The sequence below is a fragment of the Arvicanthis niloticus genome, chromosome 21, assembly GCF_011762505.2.
Source record: "Arvicanthis niloticus isolate mArvNil1 chromosome 21, mArvNil1.pat.X, whole genome shotgun sequence".
Lineage (NCBI taxonomy): Eukaryota > Metazoa > Chordata > Mammalia > Rodentia > Muridae > Arvicanthis > Arvicanthis niloticus.
In genome coordinates this window covers 14,358,845-14,371,479 of record NC_047678.1, presented here as the reverse complement: position 1 = coordinate 14,371,479, position 12,635 = coordinate 14,358,845, and positions in this window count along the sequence as shown.

The window sequence follows — 12,635 nt, the reverse complement described above, 5'->3', positions numbered from 1 at the left end:
ACCTGCAAGAACAAGTATTTTAATCGGCTGAGCCATCTCTTAGACCAATACTTCTCAATCTTCCTAATTCTGAGACCCTTTAACACAGTTCCTCATGTTGTGGTGACATCAACCATAAAATGCTTTGTTGCTATTTCCTAACTGTAATTTTGTTACTGTTATGAATTATTAATGTATATATCTGATATGACCGCCAAGAAAGGATGTTTGACTCCTCAAAAGGTCCCAACCCAAAGATTCTAACCACCTGCTCTAGACCCTACACTATGCACAGTCAAATAAATAAAAACAGAATAAGCCAGGTTCCTAGAAAAAAGCTGAAATCATGTATTGCCATTTTTTTTAGCAGACTACAAATTTGAAAACAATTCTAATATGGATCTTGTGCCTATTTGTTATTATTGCAAGAGGGCATTGCAATTTTTACATTCTCAGGTGAGATCTTGTCTTACCTTTATATGCTCATATAAAGCAGATTTGGGTAATAGGTGATATATTAATTTTAAATTAATGAATATCTATTACCAAAGAGGTGTTATCAGAATAGCTACAAATTATTTCAACGATAAAATATTAAATAGAAATAATATGGTTAGCCAGAAGATAATTTAAATATTTGTAAATTGTTTACATTGAAACAGATCAGCACAGTAGGTCTTACTCCCCCAATCCTAATACTTTTGTATTTATTGAGTTCCTATGTTCCCTTTGGTTATTTAGTGTGTTACCACATGAAAATCTACAAGCAGTTTTTTAGAACATCTTTGTGCTAGAGAACATCATATCTCCAATATAAATATTAAAACACTAAACAGGTAATTCATTACTGATATATCTCCTTTTATGCAACTGATGTTTCATAAGCAATATTTTGAATGTCATGAATAAAATATGGAGGCCAGATGCAACAAGTCTCTGTACTTTACCTCTGTTTTCCTATTCTATACATAATTTGATTATTAATACAGTCATAGGCTGAAAAATACAGCTGCTGTCTCTAGTTTTTCTGATAAGTTTTTGTTTATTCTCAAACCGTGGTCTATCAATTTTGTTGCCTATAATCTATTGTTGATTAGTGAATAGACTCGTGTTTATACACACCCTATATACTCCCATGACAAAGACTCATTTGGAATAGTTTGACAAAACATTTAGTGAGTGAATTGTACAAGCCACCTGAGCATCTGAAAGGGGAAATTGTAATTTTCAAATTAATTTTTTTATGGTCATGTAAGTTCTTGTGTGTTATTTTTTATATTGGTCATTTGTCTATGCAAACAGTATTTTATGTTGTTAGTCAGGTAACTATGGAAAAAAAACAAACAAAATAAAAACTCTGTCAATGTGCCTTAGGAAGTGTTTGTAGCTACATGGACATTTAGCGAACAAGAACTGGAGGCAGGCTGTCCAACTGCTTTAACTACTTGTAACAAAATATCTCGTGTAAACAACTTACAAATGTTGACTTGTTTCTTTATACTCAGTTTTAGAGGGTTTGTTGAATATAAAAAGGAGGATATCACATAATGGAGACTAAGAAGATAAAAAGTAGATAAAAAGTTGTCAGATGTAAGACATCCTCCCAAAATTCCAAATTTAATGATTTCCTTCTTCTAGCTAGGCATCATTTCCTAAAGCTTCCAAAACCATACCAATGCTGAGAAAAAAGCTTGGATACATAAGCCTTGGGAGAGAATTTCATATTCAAACCATCACAGATATTAACCGTGTGAATCATATATAAAGAAAAAAACCATTTTTTTCAAAGAAAAGACACAAAGAGGACTCAAGGAAACATGCTGACAGTTGAATATGTAAAGTCAGAATGTTCATCTACGCCTCTAAAATTTTAAACCAAACGTCTTTAAAATGCATACAAGCAATTACACACACACACACAGAGACACACACACGTGCGTGTGTGCATAAATAGTGCTTAGTACTCTGATATGAATTGAGGAATCCTAAAAGAGCATTTGATGCAAACAAAATGTAAATTAGACATTTTCAGAGAGGGTTTTTGTTTGTTTGTTTGTTTTTAAGAATTTGCCATTGGTAACACATACAGGATATAATATTTGTTTGAAACTTCAGGAATGCTGTACAGCTGCTTATCTCAGCATGTCGAGCAAGAACGCCATCATCTTCACAGATACACTGAATTTGTAAAATGACAGAATTATCTCTAACTATACCCACTTAGATTTTCATGCAAACTCCCTACAACTTTCATCTTGTATTTTATTCAGCCATCTATTCATCTGAAATTTATTATACTTTAAAGCTGATGATAAGTAATGAGAATTGCTGTGACCACCAAAATGTAATTATCCTTGTGCAATGCATTGCATTGACTAAAGGGATAAGAGTTTCTTGAAAATAATATTCAAGTCGCCTTGCAATTTATTTGTGAAGATGAAAGTACTTGCTCTGCATAATAGGCAAGAGCTATAATTAGAAATTTTTATTTTACTTTTTTAGCTGATGAAAGTAATAATCCCTGACTGGATGAGGGATATATTGAAAACACAAATATTAGTCAAGATAACTATAAGCTATGTTTTCTTTTAACATGTGAAGTTATAGATTATATTTGGGAAATCTATGCAGGCTTGTTGAAGAAAGATAATTCAGTATTTACATTATTATTATTTTATGATACATTACACTTCAGTGTTTGCAAATGGCATAATATTCTTGCATTTCAGGCAGATCAACATTTGGCTAGAGTTTTTATAATTTATTTTATTAGATACAGGCCTAGAAAATCTTTGCATTTTGTCCAACTCAGAGACACTCATTTTAACTTAAAACTAACGTACTGTAGAAACCATTAGTAAGTCTGTCAGTGTTCTTAAAACAGCCACTTACAAAATATTAGGTACCCTGAAGCACTTCTTTTAAAGTCATACTCTGAATTTCAGGAAAAGTTTTGCTTGAATACATAGTGTCAAGTTATGAGTCACAGTTTATGCACTAGTCCTGATTGACAGGGCTCCACAAATGTCACCTGCTCTAAGCTGCTCACTGAGGAATGTAGAAGCCATAATTGTATTTCTAATGCCAAACGAGTCCCAAGGGCAGGATTTCCCAAGCACCTCACATCATAAGACACAAAATTTGATAAGGCGTTTGTAACACTTAAGCAGAAATGGAGCTGGCTGCCCGTGTCTGGGGTGATCCATCTCACCTGTCTGCCTCACCTTCTGAGCAGGACATCTTCACTGAAAGAGTATATAATTCAGTAGTTTAGCAATGTGATATCAATACACACTCACATGGAGAAATAATAAATTGATAACGTATTACTTTAAACAGATGCATCACGATAAGTCATCTCTGGTCAGTCTGGACCAGATCAGGTGTTTTCCCTCCCTTAACCTTTTGCAAACCATATACTACCCTGAGAGCCTGCCTGGGTTAGATTTTACTAGGAAACAGAAACCTAAAGTGTTTTTCAGAAGCCCTTAAGGGATGGCTGAACACTCTTAATTGCATCCATTTGACAGTCCCCATGCTAACCTTCTGACTGTTCAAGCTTTGAAGCTGCCATCCCCCTAAACCCAAAAAGCTTTTACAACCAGGCACCATCTTCCATTATCCAGGGCAAACCATCAGCCCTCTACTCTTAGTAAACTGCTTTTCTATTTACAGAGTGGCTTTGTTTGGTGGCTTCTCATTGTGTCTTCTTACATTTGGTGCCCAAACCTAGAAGGTGTGTTAGTGTCCTTCTTTGGGAAACTGCTTCTACCTTTAACTGAGCCATACTGGCAACTCAAATTTCCTGTGGTTCAGATCATTTGTTTCTGCTGGGCTTTGCTAATTTATCACATTCAAGTCTGGATTCTGAATCTGTCTTTCTTACTACCTCTGTCTTCTGAATGCCTACTCGACTTTCCACCAGCTTTTGCCAAAGGTAGATTATGTTGTAGTCTATATTTATCTCAGCAGATCTCCACTCAGATAAGGGATACTATCCAGGAATCTAGTTCAGCACTGCTAATTCCAACCCAGCCTACCACCCATAGCCTCAGTGGTCCGACAAAACTGAAGGGCACTTGACTTGGTGAGTGCCAAGAAAGGAGGAACTTGTCTCTTTCTCAATGAAGAGTGCTGTTACTATGTAAATCAATCTGGCCAATTAGAAGAATGAAATAATAACCTGCATGAGCTGGCATACAGAATTGAACGCCTGGGAACTGACTCTAATACAGGGCTCCCACTATGATCTCTATGGGCTCTTGGCTTGTGTCTCTCCCAGCCAGGCTCTCTAATCTCTAGTCTCCTCATAGTAATGATTACCCTCTGTCTTGTCAGCAGATTTTATTTTTAGGAAAGAATAACTGAACTGGCCTAAATGACTGGTAAACCAGATGTTTCTGGCGGAATTTCCTCAGGTCTTCCAACATAGCTTGTTGGCTTGAGGTCCTGCTTTGAACCACCATTCCAGAACCCTTTTTCAACATCCCCTCTCAACTAGAAGTAGCCAGAGAAATGCCATCATTCTATATCATCAACAAAAGTCTTGGAAGTTATGCTACAAAGTAGGTCCCAGATGGCATTGCTGATGACAGACACCCCAGCTTCTAAAGCTTTTCTCGGAAGTTCTTAATGTCTGGTGGATTGTTCCTAACTGCAACTATCAGCTCCCAACCTGTGGGAAAGTACTCATGCCAACTACATGGCTATTCCAGATTTCAGGCTGCCTTCACCCCTGCCAGATACTCGTACAGCTTAGTGCTGTCTTCCGCTATCTGAACAGTTTGTGCTCTTAAGAAACTGCTTTTCTATCCATGGCGTGGCTTTGTTTTATGGCTTCTTGCTGTGCCAACTTACAGACATAGCTTCTCCTTTTTAACATGTTAGCTTTACTGTTCTATGAATGGCATATGATGACTGAATACTTGTTAATAACCATAGAGTAACAAGAGATATTAGAAGGCATTAGAAGATATATACATTGTGAAGTTACAACAGTCCTTTGTGATACCTTTGTCCTGGTTTTGTATAAACACACAACATGAAATACATTTATTACTATGTGTCAAAATCAAAAGAAGACTGGAAAAGATGAAAGGAGCAAAACTCTAATGGAAATTGTCATATGCCAACTAGAATTACATCTTTTTGACCTAGCTTATATCTGTACCATATTATTTATTCTTTCCATGAAGAACTACAACTCTCAACCTTTGCATCTCCCAGAAGAACCTAACATAGTGCCTTCTATACAGTGTGAATTCACAAACTGAAAAAAACTGAAAATGAAGTTGAAGGGTTTTTGCCCACCAAGTGTATGTGTGATGTGTACATAAGTGCTTGTACTTGATATATACATAGGTGCTTGAATTTAATTGGTACATGAGTGCTTGTATGTGATGCGTTCATGAGTGCTTGTGTGTGATGTATATATGGTGTTTGTATGTGATGTATTCATGAGTGCTTGTATGTGATGTGTGCGTGAGTGTTTGTATGTGATGTGTGCGTGAGTGTTTGTATGTGATGTATTCATGAGTGCTTGTATGTGATGTGTGCACGAGTGTTTGTATGTGATGTGTGCATGAGTGTTTGTGTGTGATGTGTGCGTGAGTGTTTGTATGTGATGTGTGCACGAGTGTTTGTATGTGATGTGTGCATGAGTGCTTGTGTGTGATGTGTGCGTGTTTGTATGTGATGTGTGCATGAGTGTTTGTATGTGATGTGTGCACGAGTGCTTGTATGTGATGTGTGCATGAGTGTTTGTATGTGATGTGTGCACGAGTGTTTGTATGTGATGTGTGCATGAGTGTTTGTATGTGATGTGTGCACGAGTGCTTGTATGTGATGTGTGCATGAGTGTTTGTATGTGATGTGTGCACGAGTGCTTGTATGTGATGTGTGCATGAGTGTTTGTATGTGATGTGTGCATGAGTGTTTGTATGTGATGTGTGCACGAGTGCTTGTATGTGATGTGTGCATGAGTGTTTGTATGTGATGTGTGCATGAGTGTTTGTATGTGATGTGTGCACGAGTGCTTGTATGTGATGTGTGCATGAGTGTTTGTATGTGATGTGTGCACGAGTGCTTGTATGTGATGTGTGCATGAGTGTTTGTATGTGATGTGTGCACGAGTGTTTGTATGTGATGTGTGCATGAGTGTTTGTATGTGATGTGTGCACGAGTGCTTGTATGTGATGTGTGCATGAGTGTTTGTATGTGATGTGTGCACGAGTGCTTGTATGTGATGTGTGCATGAGTGTTTGTATGTGATGTGTGCATGAGTGTTTGTATGTGATGTGTGCACGAGTGCTTGTATGTGATGTGTGCGTGAGTGTTTGTATGTGATGTGTGCATGAGTGTTTGTATGTGATGTGTGTACGAGTGCTTGTATGTGATGTGTGCATGAGTGTTTGTATGTGATGTGTGCACGAGTGCTTGTATGTGATGTGTGCGTGAGTGTTTGTGTGTGATGTATACATGAGTGCTTGTATGTGATGTGTGTATGAGTGCTTGTGAGTGATGTGTATGTGAGTGCTTGTTTGTTCACATGTTCACATGTGTATTATTATATATGTGTGTGTGTGTATGTATATGTTTGTCAGAGTACTAGTATGTTATCCTAAATGTTCATTTGCATGATTATGTCTTTTCTCACATGAAATCCATGAATTTCTAGAGAAAATAATGTTTTCACTTGAAGGCTGTTTATTATATTTTATGGAGTTCATGAATCTCTTCTGAGATTTGGAAAGGAATTGCAGTCAGGTATTTGACCTTGCAGTACCTGCAGTCTTTTGGAACTGACATCAAATATCAACACATTAAACAGAGGCTTATGTTGTGACTCTTATACCAATGTGGAGTTCCAAAGAAGAGATTTACTAAGAGGACCCACAACAGTGAGAAGGGTCACCAATGTCATCTCTGAGGAATAAGTGTTCAGGTACTCATAACCTTGGTTCTTGTGGGGCATTTTACATCAAGGGATAATTAACACTCAGTGTTCTATGAATTGAAGTGATCATGTGGGGATAGAAATATATTAATTGTCTACTAAAATCTGCACATTATTTAGTAGTAAACATAATTATTTAATGCATGCTATAATATTCTTAACATTACTGATATGTTTGTAAGAATCAAAATATTAGGGCCTTACATATATCTTCTCAAATTTCTCTTCTCTCTGTCTCTCTCTTTCTCTCTCTACTTCTTTTTTTTCACATGCACACACCTAAACACCTTCTATGTGCATATATACATAACAATATATAGTATTTTATAATATTTACTTACCTACTGATTTAAAATCTATTAAAGTATCTACCTGATTTTCTTCTATGGATTTAACAACATAAGTAAATATTTCATTGTATTTAACAAATATCAGCTATCTATCCTAAGTAGCTTAATATTAAAAGACAGTATGACTCAAGAGACAAATGGAATGGCATTACTACTAAAAGCCTGTATTTTATTTTCAAAAGTGTTGATTTTGATTTAAGTGGGTATTGACTCTATAAGTCTTATCTTTTGCCATAGGAATTCAGGGGCTTAAAGCTTATACTCACAGTTACATCACTCAGATGTTTTTCACTCGAAAAATAAAAATAAAAATAAACTGTTCTCATAGGAATAATAGCTCAAAGTACATAAATGGTAAATACCAAACATGTGAAATATACTATCTTGTGATTTAAAACACAATTCTCCTTCATCTCAGTAAAATGCTTATGAATTAAAAACATATTTACAGACAATAATAATCTCCATGATATATTATTAGCCCAATATTAATAAATATTTATCTACTTTTTGTTATACTGCTATCTTTCAATATTAAATCAGAAAGAGCAGGGAAGCATCATGACAACAAATTGATATTTTCTACTTCCTTATATTGGAGGATGCCAGTTCTTCAACTTACGGCTTTTAATGGCACATGAATTAACTGCACACACCTCATGTTGCAATCTTAGGATCGTCAGGTGGTGATGCCAGCAGCCGGTGTGAGCCATTTACCAACTCTCCTAGCAAGTGCAATCCTGTATTTTATTCACAGATGCACATTCCAGTTTTCTCTATGCATGATCCCTAAATCCAGAGCTCTATATCTTTGATTTACTTATTCTACTGCTTACCAAATCTCTTGAGTTTCTGCTTTAAATAAGCTCATGTCTCAAAGTCCAGTATAAATAAAATTATTATTTTGAAGATTTCTTGGATTCTTTAATAAACTATAACCAATTTCTCCATAATGTTCCACAGAGATATTTTTTTAATTCTTCGAAGTATGCTCATATTCTCTTACTTATTTTAACACTCATATGCAGTTATCTTTGACTAAACCTAAATTTTGGTTTTCTCAGCTTTGTAGTCAAATGCACTAAACAGATATTTACTCATTGTTGTTCAGAAGCAACTTAGTAAAACCACCTAAGGTCTACTTTCAGTTACAAGCTTTCAAATACATGTAAACCATGATTTCTCATGTATAGTGTCAGTCCATTTTGGGAGTAACTACAAACAATCACCATCTTTTGGAGTTCAGCATCACCTCCTTGCAAAAAAAAAAAAAAAAAATCAGCATATTAGCCTGGTTGGTTGACAGTTTCCTTCACATCTAGGAGGTTATGGTCATTAGCATCTTCCCTGAGTATCCAAACATGGAACACCTGCTGGATAGAATTCTTCTGATATTGCACATGGTCTTGGAAAGGGTCTAGAGTATATAAGACAGGGAATGCTAAGGGATAGGAATTCCATCTATGTGGTTATGGGGGAAGTTTCATTCCTGTTGACTAAATATTTATAGGAGAATACTTTTGGGGGAACAAGCACCTATACGCATGTAAGTCACCCCACACATGTGCTCTGTAAGGAAGGCCAATTATTGGTTCTTCAGAGTGAATAACTGATTCCCCAGAGTGAACATGAACAGAACTGTGCTTCTGTTACAAAAAGCATGGGAGAAAAGTCTGCTTTCTCCTCTCCAAGGAAGGAATTTTATCTAACACTTGGAATAAATGATAGAACATGAAAAAGGTTGCATGAGTTTAAAGAAAGCAATAGTGTGTTTTATATGGACTACAAAGAAAACAGCTGAAGTGTGTGTGTGTGTGTGTGTGTGTGTGTGTGTGTGTGTGCAGTCAAAATTGTGACATAGTGGTTTGTCACTGGGAGTAGTGTCATGGGCATGGATAGTGAGATATGTTACTAAGATGCAGAAATGTAGGCAGGATGCTTGGCCAGGGATTCCCAGGATGATAGTCTTCTTCAATGTCGTATTGAGTGGCATGTCAACTTGATGAGTTTTTCTGTTATAGAGTATGAAGATGTTTGGAAAAACATTAAAGGACACCACCAACTGGGATTAGTACATTAAGAGCATACATGATGAGCATACATCATCAGAGGCAACATGGATGCTCTAATGGATAAGAGATATAGCCAAGGCTGAGAAGATAGCCAAGATTGGTTACTAATATAAACAGAATTGTAGCAAGAAAAAGATATGAGGTTGCTAGACTCAACACTGGTCTCCTAGTTACTAAGTAAAAGAACCAACGAAATGGAAGCGTTGGCCTGCTGAATTTTATAGGTAGGGGGTCAAAAGGGGAAGAGGGCCTATATTGAAACCAATAAACAGAGTACCTTCAGGGCTCCCCAAACCTGGAACTCCAGGGAGAAATCATTTAGCAATGGGGAAAGGAGTGCCTTAGAGGTGATCACTGATGCCTGCAGTCCTGACCTTTAATATAGTGAAAAGTAAAATCTGTGATCCAGCCTGCTGATGGAGATCTTAGCAGTGCTTCAGTGCAGGAAAATATAGAAATCAGAATATTCATCTTCAGAATTGTTGAAGCTAAAGACAACTCTCTAACAGCAAATGGAGGAGTCCTTCACTGTATGGCCTGTAAGGCTAAGGGATATGGGGCACATGGGATTAAATAGAGTGGTGCAGAAACAGGAAGGCTGAACCACATAACCCTTCACATCTTTGTGGGACAAAGCCTTTAAATCTAGAGCAATATGTGGTACTCTATCTGTGATGGATTGGCTCAGAGGAGTCATCAATGACACCCGATTATCTCCAGCTGAAATTCTATTAATATTAGAGATCGGAAAACATCAGAGAAGGGAAAGCCTGAACTGCATGGTGGTCATTACCTATATGGAGCAAGAAAGGCTTTGACTGATCTAAAAGATTTAGATCAGACCTGTTGTATCTTAGCAAGTTGTTAAAGCAAGCAAAAGTGAAAGAGTAAATGAGAAGGGAGTGTAGTCAGGCAAAGAAGCTTTGCTGTGTCTCCTAAATACAGATGTAGACAGATGTGTGTAGTTCAGAGTCTCTAGGAACAAAATTGAATGGCATGTAAATGTATTGATGAGCCTCTGGAGGGCCTGATTTCCAGACCATCAATTCACCAACAGATAAACCTGGATCGTTAACAAGGATGTACTGATCATTTCTTCTGGTCCCCTTGCTACAGGGGAAGGCCACTCAGGATGGGACTCCCTTTTCCTTTTTTACAATGGTCAAGTTTATCCTACAAGTAACCAGAGGCTTCATATTTAACTGAAGATTTATTGGTCTCTCACTAATATGAAGAATACCTTTGCCCTAGTGGATACTGGAGCAGAATAGACAAAGATTCACAGTAACCTTCAAAAGCATTGGTACCGATGAATGCTGCTTTTAGACAGGTACAAAATGAAAAGCATACATGTGAAGCCTACTAAGCTCATTCTGGGGGAAGGCAATTATTGCTCCTAGAAGTGTAATATGTGCATCTCACTACTAAGAAAGGACATTCTGGAGGTGGATGTCATGATAGACATATTTTGCAGACTATTTGGGGGGGGGGAATCCAACTGATGGTATGAATGATAAAAGCAATAATGGAAAAGAGGTCTGCAAAGTTATACACACCCCAAAGGACAGTGAATATCAAAATGTATGCTTCCCAAGGATTGAGATTTAAGAATTTAAGAATCCACCCTTGAGCTAGATGGCTCCTCGAGAAGAGGAGAGAGCTTAAAAAGGTAATGACTCCTATTCATGAAGCTATGCCTAGCTGGTGAAACAGATGGGTTATTTCCATGCAACTGTAGATCCTGTTAATATATTGTTTTCCTTGTTTAGTTTAGATATTGTAATTTAATTATAACATTTCTCTTTTCTTTCCTCTTCCTAAACTCTCTCATAGACTTCTCCCCATTCTCCATAGAATTCATGCCCTATGTTCTCAATAATCTTTATTGCATGCTTATATGTATTCATGTATCCATATATATTCTTAAATGTAAGTCTTTAACTCTATGGGATGTTACTTGTTTGTGTGATTTTATATAAGCAGCTTGCTGAGCATTTGGCACTAGGTGATCAATTAGTGTTCTTTTTCCTGGGAAGGACCACCTCTGCCACTTCCAGCTTTATCAGGCTTGTCTGGAGTTCTTTGTGGGGCCTCAAAGTAAATTCCTCATCCTGTGCTTCTTAAAACCTCACTGCCTCCTCTTCTGCAATATTCCCTGAACCATAGTTATGGGAGTTTTTATGGATTTATACAATTAAATCGGGCTCCACAACTTTTTTTTTATTGGTCATGGTTTTCTATAATGGTCTGCATCTGTTGCAAAGATAAATTTTTTTTTTGGTGAAGGATTGAAGACTTATCTGTGGTATAGAGAAAAATGTTTATAGATTATTGTTAGCTATAATACTGGTTTAGTAAATAAGTGTTTATAAATTACTCTCCAATAACAATGACATAAACAGCACTGAGTAGTTAGCTAGTTTCCCAGTACCAGGCATAGTATCCCTCTTGTTAAGTTGGATGGTCACAAGTTGAATTACAGAACTGTTGGTTTCCTTCAACTTACACACAGCACTACCGTACCAGTAAGTTATTATGTCATAGTGGTTATTGAAGTGGTTTCTAGGCATTATAGTTAAGTAGTACTGTTGGTTGCCTGGTTGCCTGCCTCATTTGTAATCTTGTACAACACTTCTGATGAAATGAAAGCAAAACAATCTAAATGTCCTACAATTGATGAAAGGATAATGAAAATGTGGTACATAAATACTATGGAATACTTAGCTGTAAAAAATAAAATCATAAACCTTTCAGATAAATAGGTAGAAATAGAAACAATCATATTGAGTGAGAGTTTTCAGCGTCCTCTCTGCAAAACAAACAAACAAACAAACATCAAAATATTTCCAAATGTTTCATGTTCTTTTCATTGAAATCTCCTAGCTCCAGATCTTCATATGTGTGAGCACACAGACAGAAGTAACTATAGAAACCAGGCAAAAACCATTAAAAATAAAATAAGACCATTACCAGGATAAGAAGACTAGAGGGCATCAGAAAGAGAGAGAGAAAATAGAACCTCTTGCTCTTGCCCTAGGTTACCCCCCAGCAATAGGTTTTATGTTTCGCAAAGGATCTTTGACATCCCTGGCCCACAGTTCAAAAGAAGGCTTTTTGTCTGTGATGTTAGAGTTTTGCTAAGTGGCCTTGGGCTCTTGAGGAGAGCGCTATCAGCACAGAGAAGAAATGTTTATTAAAATTATATATGTATACTTATATACTTCGTTACTCACATCATAGTTTTAAGTCAAAACTTAATAATATGATTATTTGTGCCTT